Here is a 13801-nt window from a genome sequence, read left to right on the forward strand (position 1 = left end):
TTCATATTATTTAGTCAGTTAGTATTGTTCATGCATATAAAATCCTTGTATTCAGCCTACCTTACTTGCATACCAGTACATTCAATCGTATTGACGCATTTGTGCTATGGTGTTTTATACCATAGATTTAGAAGCACGAGCTTTAGAGCATCCGTAGATTAGTCGTTCAGCAGACAGACTAGTAGTGAGTCCTCATCATTCGAGGATGTTATAATTTGACTATTTCATTCTTTTAGTACTTAGTTATTTTAGCAGTTGGGGTTAGTTGGGGACAAGTATCATCAACTCCTTATTCAGACAGTTTAGAGGCTTTTACTCGCATGTTCAGACTGTTATTTCAGTTATTTTGGTATTGATATAGCATACCTCTAGATGTTATATTTTATTATATTTTTTAACCTTATGGCCTTTTAACCTTTTATTCTATATTTATACAGTATGTTATGCAATGTTCAGTTATAGATATCAGTCATGGGTTAGCTTGTGGTTCTTCGGGGTCATGAGCACTGTGTGGCATTTTGGGTACTAGATTTAGGGCATTACAAACTTAGTATCAGAGCCTAAGGTTCAACTGTATCCTAGGAAGTCTGAAAGCTACATCTAGTAGAGTCTTGTGCATCAATGTGTTGCGCGCCACATATTTGTACAGGAGGCTATAAGATGTTTTAGGAACAATTTTGCTTCTTTCAATATTTATGTCATGCTAGTGAGCATTATCTCAAATCTAACTTTCTGCCTAATCCATTTCTCCCTTTATTTATAGATCATGCCTTCCAAAAGGGCTAACAAAAGGAGAATCGAGAATCAGTCAGCACCACAGCCCCTCCAGGCAGATTTCCTTGATGAGCATGTCATTTATGGTGAATTTAGAACCAAATCCCTTACTTCATCTTACTCAATAGTAGCTTAGAAAAATCAGCAGCTGTTGTCCCACCTAGGTATATTATTCATGCCCATCAGAGTGAGGTAGGGAAATATAGGGAGAAAGAAAGAAAGAGAGAAAATAAAAGAGCTAGAATAAGTAGCTTAAATGTCAATCAGCCTAAGTCAGAGGGTGGGAATCATTCTTAGTTTTTCCCAAAGTCCTCAATTCCAACTGCACCCCCAGTCAGTGTCTCAACACCTAAGTTCTGAAATGGAAATAGTGATAGGGTGCCAGGCTCTAAGTCTTAGGGCAGTGTAGCATTTTCCTGAACTAATCCTCTTTGCCAGACTTGTGGTAAGAACCACAAGGATATTTGCATAGCTGGCATTAAGGTGTGTTTTGGATGTGGCAAGACCGACCATAGAATTAGAGATTGTCCCCAGTTAGGATTTTGGGGTCGGCAAAACCATTTCTCAGTTTAGTCTGGTCGCCTATATCAATAGGGTGCCACTTCCAGCGTAACCAGTAGGCAGCGCCCAAACCAACTCTATGCTCTTCAGTCCCAACAAGATCAAGAAAATTCTCCTAATGTGGTCACTGGTACATTAAAGATCTTTCATTTTCATGTTTACGATTTGCTAGATCCAGGAGTTTTTTTTTGTCTTTTGTTACTTCTTATATAGAAGTTAATTTCGGAGTCAGTCCCTAAATTCTAGCAGAGCCCTTCTCAGTTTCTATCCCAGTGGGTAAATATATCATAGCCTGATGGGTACACAGGAACTGTCCGATGATGGTATCTCATAAGGTCTCTTCAGCAGACTTAGTTGAATTAACAATGACTAATTTAAATGTCATTCTCGGCATGGAGTGGCTTCATTCCTACCATGCCATAATCGACAGCAGAAATAGAGTTGTCCAGTTTTAGTTCCAAATGGACCTGTCCTTGAGTGGAATGGTAGTATTTCAGCATTCAGAGGTCAGCTTCTTTCCTACCTATGGGCTAGGAAAATGATATCTAAGGGATGTGTCTATCATCTTGTTCGAGTTAAGGACTCTAGTTTCGAAACTCCCAGTCTTGAGTTAGTTTCAGTTGAGAGTGAATATTTAGATGTCTTTCCTGAAGATCTTCTCAGAGTTCCTCCTGAGATGGAAATAGACTTTGGTTTTGACCTTCGTTCAGATTCTTAGCCCATATCTATTCCGCCATACAGAATGGCATCAGCAGAACTTAGCGAATGTGATATTCCAAAAATAGCTTTCAGAACTCGGTATAGTCATTTCAAATTCTTAGTTATGTCCTTTGGTCTTACCAATGCCCCAACAGCTTTCATGGACTCGATGAGTTTTGTATTCAATCAGTACTTAGACATGTTCATCATAATCTTCATAGATGACATTCTTGTCTACTCCCATAGTGAGTGTGATCATGCAGACCATCTCAGAAAAGTGTTACAGACCCTCAAAACCCATTAGCTATTATGATATCTATTCATGTCCTACATGTTAGCTCTATGATCATCGCTCATATTTGTGCACGTTAGTGAGAATCATGTACGCTCACAGTTCCTAGTATAAGGAGTTCTAGTTCACTCTGTGTTACGAATCATGTCCCATGAGTAAGAGACTTCAGACTCAAGTAATACAGCTCATGACTCATGCACTCATGTCATGATTTACAGTATGCTCAACCCACATAACTCATGCTCCATTTTGAATAATCAGCCAAACTCAGAGTATGTCATGTATACCCTCAGTTTAGATCCCCCAGCAAAATATATGGTGTTGATACTCTATCCCTCAGGTTACAGTTATAGTGTCAGTTTAGTAATCAATATTCAGTAAATGACTCAAATAGTCCTGCAGAACCATGGCCTTCAGCTATCAGTTACTTAGCCATTAGAATTTAGTATCATTGTAAACCTCAGTTATCAATATTTGGCTATAATAATCCCAGCTATGTGGTGATCCCCTATTCAGATGTCCTGCTCAGACCAGGCCAAGATTTCCTTTCTCTCTATCATCACTAGAATACTATAGAAAGAGTGTCATAGAAATAATCTAGTCGAGTATAAGTTTTTATTATGAGTTAGTCCGCAAAGTCATCGATTTAGTTTCACAGCAGATGAATAAGTTCGTATGGTGTGGCTTCTTGTTTTTCCATCTAGTTGCACTATTTGAAGTCTTATGAATATAACTATTCAAAGATGGATCAACCAGGTAGTTGCGTGTCCTGCTCAGTTCATGTATCATGCCTTAGTTTCAGAGTCTAGATATTCAGTCATGATTAAGTTCAAAGTTTCCTTGTGCATCACTTCAGTTTCCTCATAGCTCATAAAAAATCAGCCCAGCATTCTTCAAGGGACATAGTGTCCCAAGCGGGAGATACACTGTAATACCCCAAACTTTTATGACATAAAAATGCCACTTTCTCATCACGTAACAAACTTGTTTTGGAGTAGTAGGTACCCATAGGTTGACCTTCTATTTCCAATCTCAGTCATAAGCCATGTACTCAATGGCTCAGTTCAGTTCACAATAGTCATCCATGTCATACATTACAGACTTAGTCATGTTCTTATGTTCCTGTTCATGCGTGTTCAGTAAAGGATCTCGATTTGAGATGAAATAAAATTTAGTATTTTGAAAATCTCTCCCATGAAGGGAGTGAAGAGATTTGGCAAGAAGGGAAAACTCAGTCTCCGATATGTCGTTCCTTTTAAAATTCTCAGTCGCTTAGGTAAAGTAGCTTATGAGCTTGAATTGCCTTCAGATCTAGCTTCAGTTCATCCAGTCTTTCATGTCCCCTTGCTAAAGAAGCGCATAGGTGATCCAACAGTTGTAGTCCCATTTGAGGGCGTAGAAATTTAGAACAGTCTCTCGTATGAGAAAATTCCAGCTGAAATTCTTGACTGTTAGATTTGCAGACAGAGAAACAAAGAAGTCCCTCTAGTTAAAGTTCTTTGGTGGAATCAGTCCGTTGAAGGAGCTACTTGGGAAGTAGAAGCAGATATTCAGACCAGGTATCCTCACCTTTTCTCCACTAATTCAGACCCATCCCAAGGTAATAGCTTTCCTTAAGTTCATTTAGCTTATGGTTCAAATTTTAGATACAAACTATGCTCAGTTTTCATTTCAAACTTGGTATCTTTATCCTTACATATTCAGTCGCATGTTCATGAGTCAGTTCAATCATGTATTCACGCATCAGATATATGTGATTAGCTTATTAGTACTCTCTTCTATGCATTCATGTATCAGTTCAGTCAAGTAATCATGCATCAGATATGCATTCTTAGACGAGAAACTTAGTTCCTTAGAACACTCAGTCATGCATTCATGAATAAGTTACTCATGCATCAGATATGCATGTTTAGTATGATATATATTTAGTTTATCAGTTATGTTAGTCATGGAGTCATGTTTCAGTCATTCATGTTCAAGATGTGCTTCAGTCTAGCATTTTTTCCCTCTCAGTCAGTCTCATTTGAGGATGAATATGTCCAAGGTGGAGATATTTTAATAGCCCAAACTTTCCTTAAGTCAAATCTAGTATCCAAAAGAGTTAGTGATGACTTCCTAAATGATTAATGTTTAAATCAGTTAGAATTTCCCTAATTTTGAATTTTTATCATGTGAGAAATTGAATTAGCTTTCGAACGATACCAATTTTGTCAAAATCCGATATCAGAATAGAAAGTTATGGGCGTTTTACTGAGAGCTATCAGAACCGCTCAGGTAAGATGGGCAGGTTAATGGACCATCAAGCTAGTAATGGACCGTCACCTAAACTATCGCAACTAAGGTAATAAGTCAATCTTCTGGCTAAGGTGCGACAGACAGGTTGATGGACCATCGATCTAGCGATAGACCATCGCCCAAGTCGTTGCTACTAAGGCAGTGAGTCCCTATTTTGGCCCAAGTGCAGCGGTCAGAATGATGGACCATCAAGCCAGCGATGGACCATCACATGAGCCATCGCAGATCCCGTTCAACAATTTAAAGCCATTTTTAAAAGGGTATTTGGGTCTTTTTCCACCTGTTTTAACCCCTAATTATAGCAAACAAAAGCTCATAACTTCATTATTCATTCATAACATCCAATTAGGGTTTCTCTCAAAGATCAATCCCCAAAAATAAGAAATCCTCGGTGCTTAATTCCATATTAAGAATTCAAGATTTCCTCCATAAATCTTTAAGAAATCATCCACCCAGGTATGTCAAGTGTTCATTCATGGATTTCTTTCATCCATGAAGCCCAAGAATCCAATTTTAAAATATAAAATGTGATGTTTATGTTGTGGATTGATTATGATCATGTTGATGTTGTGTATGATACCCAAGTTGGAATCGTTAAATGTGTTTTCATTAATTTATGCTAGCATGTGGATTGAAATCTACTAAATTATATTGATTTATACAACCATAATGAATTAGTTTATTGTCCATGCCTAAGCTTATAGTTATGCATGCAAGGTGTTTGATAAAATGCCTAAGATAATAGGAAATATGCCTTATGACTCAATTGTGACCAAAATAATGAACCTATGCTTTACCCTTATGTTCAAAATAACTTTTATGTTATTGTTATGCATTGAAATTGTTTGATGGATTGTTCATGAGATTAGCCTATGAAATTATGATATGTTTATATGCTTTCCTATTCATGTACCAAACCATGATAATCAAGTGCCTTATGAAATTCCCCAATGATTCTATTATGGATTGTTAATTTTTGTCGTGAATCTAGGGAGTGTCATGTCTTTTCAGTTTCATACTATCGAGTCCTAGAAGTACTTGTACCTGATTATTTAGTTGTGTGCCTAGAGCTAGTGTCATGTTTTCAAGATACTCTCAGTCAAGCTATGTTCAGTAGAATTCAGTCAGCCTTATGACTCAGGAAAACTAAGTAATCTTAGTAATCTCAATCTGTTATCAGATCTCAGTAATATTCTATCAGTCAACGAAACTCAGTAAACTTTGTCCAGTTAGTTTAGTATAATTAATTTAGTGTCTAATCAGATGGGAGTAGGATTCAGCATCGAGTGAGACCAAGGATGGGAAATCACCTGCAAGTAGAGGGTGTGACTCTTAGAGGCAATATTTGCGCTCCAGAACTACGTAGTTAGCGTAGGTTGAGATATCTATCCTATTAGATTAGGGTTGATGAGGTGACTTAACCTGTTCGATAAGGGTCCCACCGTTCTTCTTAAAGTACCTGTTAGATGAGGGATTACTCACAGCTTGTCCTTACCAGTAGTGCGATATTGACACACTTCTAATTGGGGTTACAGATTGGACCCCAACTCAATTGTATTATCTCATTTGGGGCATGTTGGTTAGATGACTACTTCCCACAGTTACAGTCTCAGTCTCAGTCTCAGTAATAGAACTCAGATAGTTCTACAGAATTTAGAACTTTCAGATACAGTCACCCAATTCAGTATGAAACTCAGCTAGTTCATTAGCAACAGGACTGTCAAACACAGTCATTCAGATAATAGTATATTAGATATATAAAACTTATATTATCAGTATTTAGATACAATGATGTCATGATCTCAATCATATTTCACATTTTTATGCATATATTCTCATGTTTATATTATTCAGTCAGTTAGTATTGTTCATGGATATAAAACCCTTGCATTCTGCCTACCTCACTTGCATACCAGTACATTAAATCGTACTGTCATATTTACGCTATGATGTTTTATACCATAGGTTTAAAAGCACGAGCTCTAGAGCATCCTTAGTAGATCAGCCATTCAGCAGATAGACTAGTAGTGAGTCCTCATCATTCGAGCATGTTTAGGCAGTTATTTTTGTATTGATATACCATACCTCCAGATGTTATGTTGTATAATATTTTTGAACCTTATGGCCTTTTAACCTTTTATTCTATATTTATACAATATGTTATACAGTGCTCAGTTATAGATATTAGTCATGGGTTAGCTTGTGGTCCTTCGGGGTCATGAGTACTATATGGCATTCTGGGTACCAGGTTTGGGGTGTTACAACAATCTACTGTAGAAATAGAGTTGTCTAGTTTCAGTTCCTGAATGAACCCGTCCTAGAGTGGAAGGGTAGTAATTCAGTTTTCAGAGGTCAGCTTATTTTCTACCTTCGGGTACAAAAAATGATATCTAAGGGATGTGTTTATCATCTTGTTTGAGTTAAGGACTTTAGTTCTAAAACTGCAAGTCTCGGATCAGTCCTAGTAGTGAATGAATATTCTGATATCTTTCCCGAAGATCTTCCCAGAATTTCTTATGAAAGGGAAATAGATTTCGGCATTGACCTTCTTCTAGATACTCAGCCCATATCTATTTTTCCATACAAAATGGCACCAGCAGAACTCGAAGAATTAAAAGATCAGTTGAAGGATCTCCTAGATAAGGGTTTTATTAGACCCAGTGTGTCCCCATGGGGTGCACCAGTCTTATTCGTGCATAAGAAAGACAGTTCTCTCAAAATGAGTATAGACTACCGTCAACTCAATAAAGTTACAGTCAAGAACAAGTATCCACTTCCCAAAATTGATGACTTATTTGGCCAACTTCAGGGCGCCAGCTATTTTCCTAAGATAGACCTCAGATCAGGCTATCATTAGCTTAGGGTTAGAAAATGTGATATTTTGAAAATAGCTTTCCGTACTTGGTATGGTCACTTCAACTTCTTAGTCATTTCCTTTGGTCTTACCAATGCTCTAGCAGATTTCATGGACTTGATAAATCGTGTGTTCAAGCAGTACTTGGACATGTTCGTCATAGTCTTCATAGATGACATTCTTGTCTATTCCTGTAGTGAGCATGATCATGCAGACCATCTCAGAATAGTATTGTAGACTCTTTGAAATCATCAGCTGTTCACCAAATTTAGTAAGTGCGAATTTTGGCTAAAGTCAGTAGTATTCCTTGGTCATATTATCTCCGGTGATGGCATTAGACTTGATCCTCAAAAGACCAAAGTAGTGAGAAACTGGACCAGACCCATCTCTCCATCAGATATCAGGAGTTTCTTGGGTTTAGCTGGCTATTACCATTGGTTTGTTAAAGGATTTTTGTCTATTGTATCTTCTATGTCTAGATTGACTCAGAAGAAGGTTCAGTTTCAGTGGTTAAATTCATACGAAAAGAGTTTTAAGGAGTTGAAGACTCGACTTACCTCAGCTCCAATTTTGACTCTTCCAGATGATTCAGATGGATTCATAGTATACTATAATGCATCCGAAGTAGGTTTTGGTTATGTCCTCATGCAGCATGGTAGGTCGTAGCCTACGTTTCTAGACAGCTTAAACCCCATGAGAAGAATTATCTGACTCATGATCTTGAGTTAGCAACCGTAGTTTTTGCCTTAAAGATTTAGCAGCATTACTTGTACGGTGTTCATGTAGACATGTTCACATATCATAAGAGCCTTCAGTATGTTTTTTCTCAGAAAGATCTTAACCTCCATTGGAGAAGGTGGATAGAGCTCTTGAAATACTATGACATGAGTGTCCTTTATCATCCGAGCTAGGCCAATATAGTGGCCGACGCTCTCAGTAGACTGTCTATGGGTAGTGTTGCTCATGTTGGGGATAGTAAGAAGAAGTTAGCTCAAGAAGTCCATCAGATTGATAGACTAGGTGTCCGCTTAGTCGATTCAGCAGAAGGTAGTATATTGGTTCAGAATAGATTCGAATCATCTCTAGTATCTGAGGTAAAAGAAAAATAAGATAGAGATCTCAGTCTTGTTAAGTTGAAAGAGTCGGTCAAAGATCAGAAAGTAGAGGTTTTCTTTTAAGGGAGAGATGGTGTTTTGCGTTGTCAGGTTCATCTATGTGTTTCAGGTGTAGATGAGTTGAGGTAATGAATTCTTGCAGAAGTGCATGGTGCACACTACTCTATACATCTTGGGGCCACTAAGGTGTATCATGACTTGAGGGAGATCTATTGGTGGAGTGGGATGAAGAAAGATATTGCAGAGTTTGTAGCTAAGTAATCTATATGTCAACAGGTTAAGATAGAGTATCAGAAGCCTAGTGGGTCCATACAGGAGTTCAGTATTCCTACTTGGAAGTGGGAAGAAGTGAACATAGACTTTGTGACGGGTTTGCATCGTACACGTCGTTAGTATGATTCAGTTTGGGTCATTGTAGATAGGATGACCAAATTTACTCATTTTCTTGTAGTCCACACCTCCTATTCCGTCGAGGATTATGCCAAACTCTATATTAGGGAATTGGTCAGACTGCACGATGTTTCGTTATTCATTATTTCAGATAGAGGTACCAGTTTACCTCTCACTTCTAGAAAGCGTTCCAAAGGAGTCCTGGTACCCAAGTTCATCTCAGTATAACTTTTTATCCTCAGACAGATGGTCAAGCAGAAAAGACCATTCAAACCTTGGAAGATATGCTAAGGGCGTGTGTAATTGATTTCAAGGAGAGTTGGGATAACCACTTTACTTTGATTGAGTTTCATACAACAACATTTATTATTCCAATATTCAAATGGCTCCATTTGAAGCTCTCTATGGTAGGAGGTGTAGATCTCCAATTGGTTGGTTTGAATTGGGTGAGACCACAGTAGTAGGGCCTGACTTGGTATTAGACACCTTAGAGAAAGTTTAGTTGATTAGAGAAAGATTCCGGGCTGCTCAGATCTGATAGAAGTCTTATGCAGATGTGTGCAAAAAGGATCTCGAGTTTGAGATTGGTGATTATGTGTACTTGAAAATATCTCCCATAAAGAGAGTGAAGTGATTCAGTAAGAAGGGAAAACTTAGTCCCTGATATGTCGGTCCCTTCAAAATTCCTAGTCGTTTGGACAAGGAAGCTTATGAGCTCGAATTGCCTTTAGATCTAGCCTCATTTCATCCAGTGTTCCATGTCTTCTTACTAAAGAAGTACATAGGTGACCCAGCAATTGTAGTCCCGGTAGAGGGCTTAGAAATTCAGAATAACCTTTTTCTCTAAGAGATCCCTGTAAAACTTTTTGACTACCTGACCGAGGAACAAAGTAATCTCTCTAGTCAAAGTTCTTTGGTGGAATCAGTCCATTGAGGGAGATACCTGGGAAGTAGAAGCAGAAATGTAGACCAAATATCTCACCTTTTCTCTGCAACTCAGACTCAGCCCAAGGTAATAGCTTTTCTTAAGCTTATTCACTTTCATGTTCAGATTTCAGTTATAAACTAAGTATCAAATACCTTTGCATATCCAGTCATATGTTCATGTATCAAGTCAGTCACATATTTTTGCATCAGATATGCATTCTCATCATGAGAAACTCAGCTTCTCAGTAATTTCAGTCATGTATTCTTGAAGACTATCTGTCACATATCCATGCATCAAACATGCATATTCAGTATGAGATTTTAGTATATCGAATTTCCAATCATATAGACATGTTCAAATGTTCATGTCCCTTAAGTAAGATTAATCTATAAGTTTTCCCAGTCTAGTCAATCCCATTCGAGGATGAATGTTCCCAAGGAGGAGATATTGTAATACCCCAAACTTTCTTTAAGTCAAATCTAGTCTCCAGAAGAGTTAGTGATGACTTCCTAAATGATTAATGTTTAAACCAGATAGAATTTCCCTAATTTTGAATTTTTATCATGTGGGAAATTTAATTAGCTTTCCAACAATAACAATTTCGTCCAAATCCAATATCAGAGTAAAAAGTTATGGACATTTTATAGAGAGCTACCGAAACTGCCCAGAAGCGACAGTAAGGTTAACGAACCACCGAGCTAGCGATGGACCATCGTCGTCCAAGCTGTCGTGACTAAGGAAGTGAACCCATCTTCTTGCCATGTGCGACGGTCAGGATCAATAGACCATTGAGATAGCGACAGACCATTGCCCAAACCATCGTAGACGAGGCAGGAAGTTCAGGTTCTGGCCAAGTACAACAGGATGGACCGACAAACCATTGAGCCAACGACGGACCATCCCCCAAACCATCACTACTTCTGATCAACTATTTTAAAGCCATTTTTAAAAGGGTATTTAGGTCTTTTTCCACCCGTTTTAACCCCTAATTATACTATACCAGAGCTCATAACTTTATTATTCATCTACAACACCAAATTAGGGTTTCTCTCAAACATCAATCCCCAAGAACAAGATCCCAACCCTTCTTCAAGAAACTAAGAGATTTAAGTTCTTCAAGTCTAAGAACTTCAAGAAACTCACAATCAAGGTATATCATGTGTTGATTCATGGGTCCGTTTTACCCATGAAGCTCAAGAATCTCTTTTCAAATTCCAAAGATTGTGTATTTATGAATGTTCATGATTTACTTGAATTGAAATTCATGTCCATGTTGTTGTTGGGTTTTGATTCATGTTTTAAATTACATGTTCCAATGATTGATCCTAGTATGTGATGATTTGCATAATATTAATGATAAACCCTTCAAATTGTAAATTTATTTATGCAACCATGATAATTAAATACATTGATGATGGTATAAGAAAAGTATGCTCCCCATATGTTTGATTAAATTCCTATGTGAAGGAAAAAGTGCCATTATAGTATGATAGTATGAAATCCCCATATATGTACAAGTTAATGTATACTAAGTGTTTGATGAAATGTCTTAGTCAATGAATTATGGATATATGTATATCCATTGTTGTGTTTTTCGAACTTGTGCCATGAATTACTATTTTTCTATCGAGTTCCGGGGGTATTTAATACCTGACAATTTAGCTGTGTGCCTAGAGCCAATGTCAGTTTCATGATAATCTCAATCACGCCATGATCAATAGTTTTCTTAGTTACTTTCAAAACTCAATAGAGTTCAGTCAGTCACATGACTCAGGAAAACTCAGTAATCTCAGTAATCTTAGTAAGTTATCAGATCTCAGTTATATTCCATCAGTCAATGGAACTCAGTGAACTCAGTCTAGTCAATTCAGTATAATTAATTCAGTGTCTAATCAGATGAGAGTAGGATTCAGCACCGAGTGAACCCAAGGATGGGAACTCATCTTCGAGTAGAGGGTGTAATTCTTAGAAGCAATCCTTGTGCTACAGAGCTACGTTGCTAGCATAGGTTGAGACATCTAACCTGTTAGATGAGGGTTGATAAGGTGACTTAACCTTTTAGATGAGGGTCCCACCATTCTCCTTAGAGTACTTATTATATGAGAGATTAGTCACAATTGTCCTTACCAGTGGTGCGGTATTGACACCCTTCCAATTAGGGTTACAGATTTCACCTCAACTCAATTATATTATTTCATTTGGGGTATGTCGGTTAGATGACTACTTCCCACAGTATCAATCTCAGTCTCAGTAATAGAACTCAGATAGTTCTACAAAATTCAGGACTACCAGATACAGTCACCCAATTCAGTACGGAACTCAGCTAGTTCCATTAGATATAGGACTGTCAGACACAGTCATTCAGATAATTGTATATCAGTTATATGAAACTTATGTTTTTAGTATTCACATTCAGTGATGTCATAAACTAAGTTACAGTTCACGAATTCATTCATGTGTTCTCACGTTCTTGTTATTCAGTCAGTTAGTATTGTTCATGCAAATAAACCCCTTGCATTCAGCCTACCTCACTTGCATACCAGTATATTAAATCGTACTGACGTAGTTGTGCTATGGTGTTTTATACCATAGGTTCTGAAGTACGATATCCAGAGCATCCTTAGTAGATCATACGTTCAACAGCTAGACTAGTAGTGAGTCCTCATCATTCGAGGATAGCATGATTATTTTATTACTTTATTATTTCAGTATTTCGGAGTTAGTTGGGGACATGTTCCATCAACTTTATAGTTTTTAAATAGTTTAGAGGCTTCCAGATTATAGCATGTTCAGGCATTTATTTCAATTTTGTTTTGGTATTGATATGCCGTATTTCCAGATGTTATGTTTTATAAGATATTTGAACCTTATTTAGCATTTTTCCGTATTTATACAGTATATTATGTAGTGTCCAGTTACAGATATCAGTCATGGGTTAGCTTGTGGTCCTTCGGGGTCCTGAGCACCGTGTAGCATTTTGGGTACCAGATTTGAGGCGTTACAATTTTAACATGTACTTATCTATCATGATTATGGTTATGTCCATGAGATGCTAAACACTCTTTTTCGGGATTAAGGCCAAGAACATGATTACTCTTGTCAGGAATTGACTTGGTTTTGATTATTTTTCATATTTGGTTGTTTATTTATCCTTGTTATTACTATTTTAAGGATTTGTGACCCTTAGAATACATCTATTGTCATCTTGTGAGCGCAAAAGGAGGAACAAAAGGGTAGAACATGGGATAAATAGAATAGGATTATAATCTACTACAGAATGAAGTTATAATTTACACTTAGGATAGGAATATACCTAAGTGACCTATTTGGTTCACTTACGGGATAAAATATGAATGCATTTAACTTAGTTCTCGAATATCCGCTCAACGATTTAGTGGTGGGTCAAAGTTAGATAGGTGACTAGAGGCTTGGAAGACCATAGTCATAATATCAACCTCGTGATTCAATAACCAAGATAAATAACATAACTAACGAATTTTAATAGCACACTATGATTGTTCGTAGAGCCTTAGCCCTCGGTTTCTCCCCATTGATTGTCAAAGTTACCGCATTGTTTAGTTTACATTTAGTTATAACTTTAAAAAATCTTTTGGTTACTTGAGCACCAATTTAATCTCAATAGTTAAACTGGAATTAGATAGTTGTCAATACAAATCTCTGAGGGGTTGATACTTTCCACTATATTACTTGTTGAGACCACGTACACTTGCGTGTGCACATGGGTGAGACATAGTTGGGGGAATGTCCTGACTTAATTGGTATTCTTGGTTTAGAGGCTTTTGTGGGTAGTATGGGGGTATTGTGATTGTTTTGTTTTGAATCTCAGATTTTTGATTGACTTATCTATCCTTTTTATTACTTTGGTTGGATTC

This window comes from Capsicum annuum, chromosome 5 (assembly GCF_002878395.1).
Source record: "Capsicum annuum cultivar UCD-10X-F1 chromosome 5, UCD10Xv1.1, whole genome shotgun sequence".
Lineage (NCBI taxonomy): Eukaryota > Viridiplantae > Streptophyta > Magnoliopsida > Solanales > Solanaceae > Capsicum > Capsicum annuum.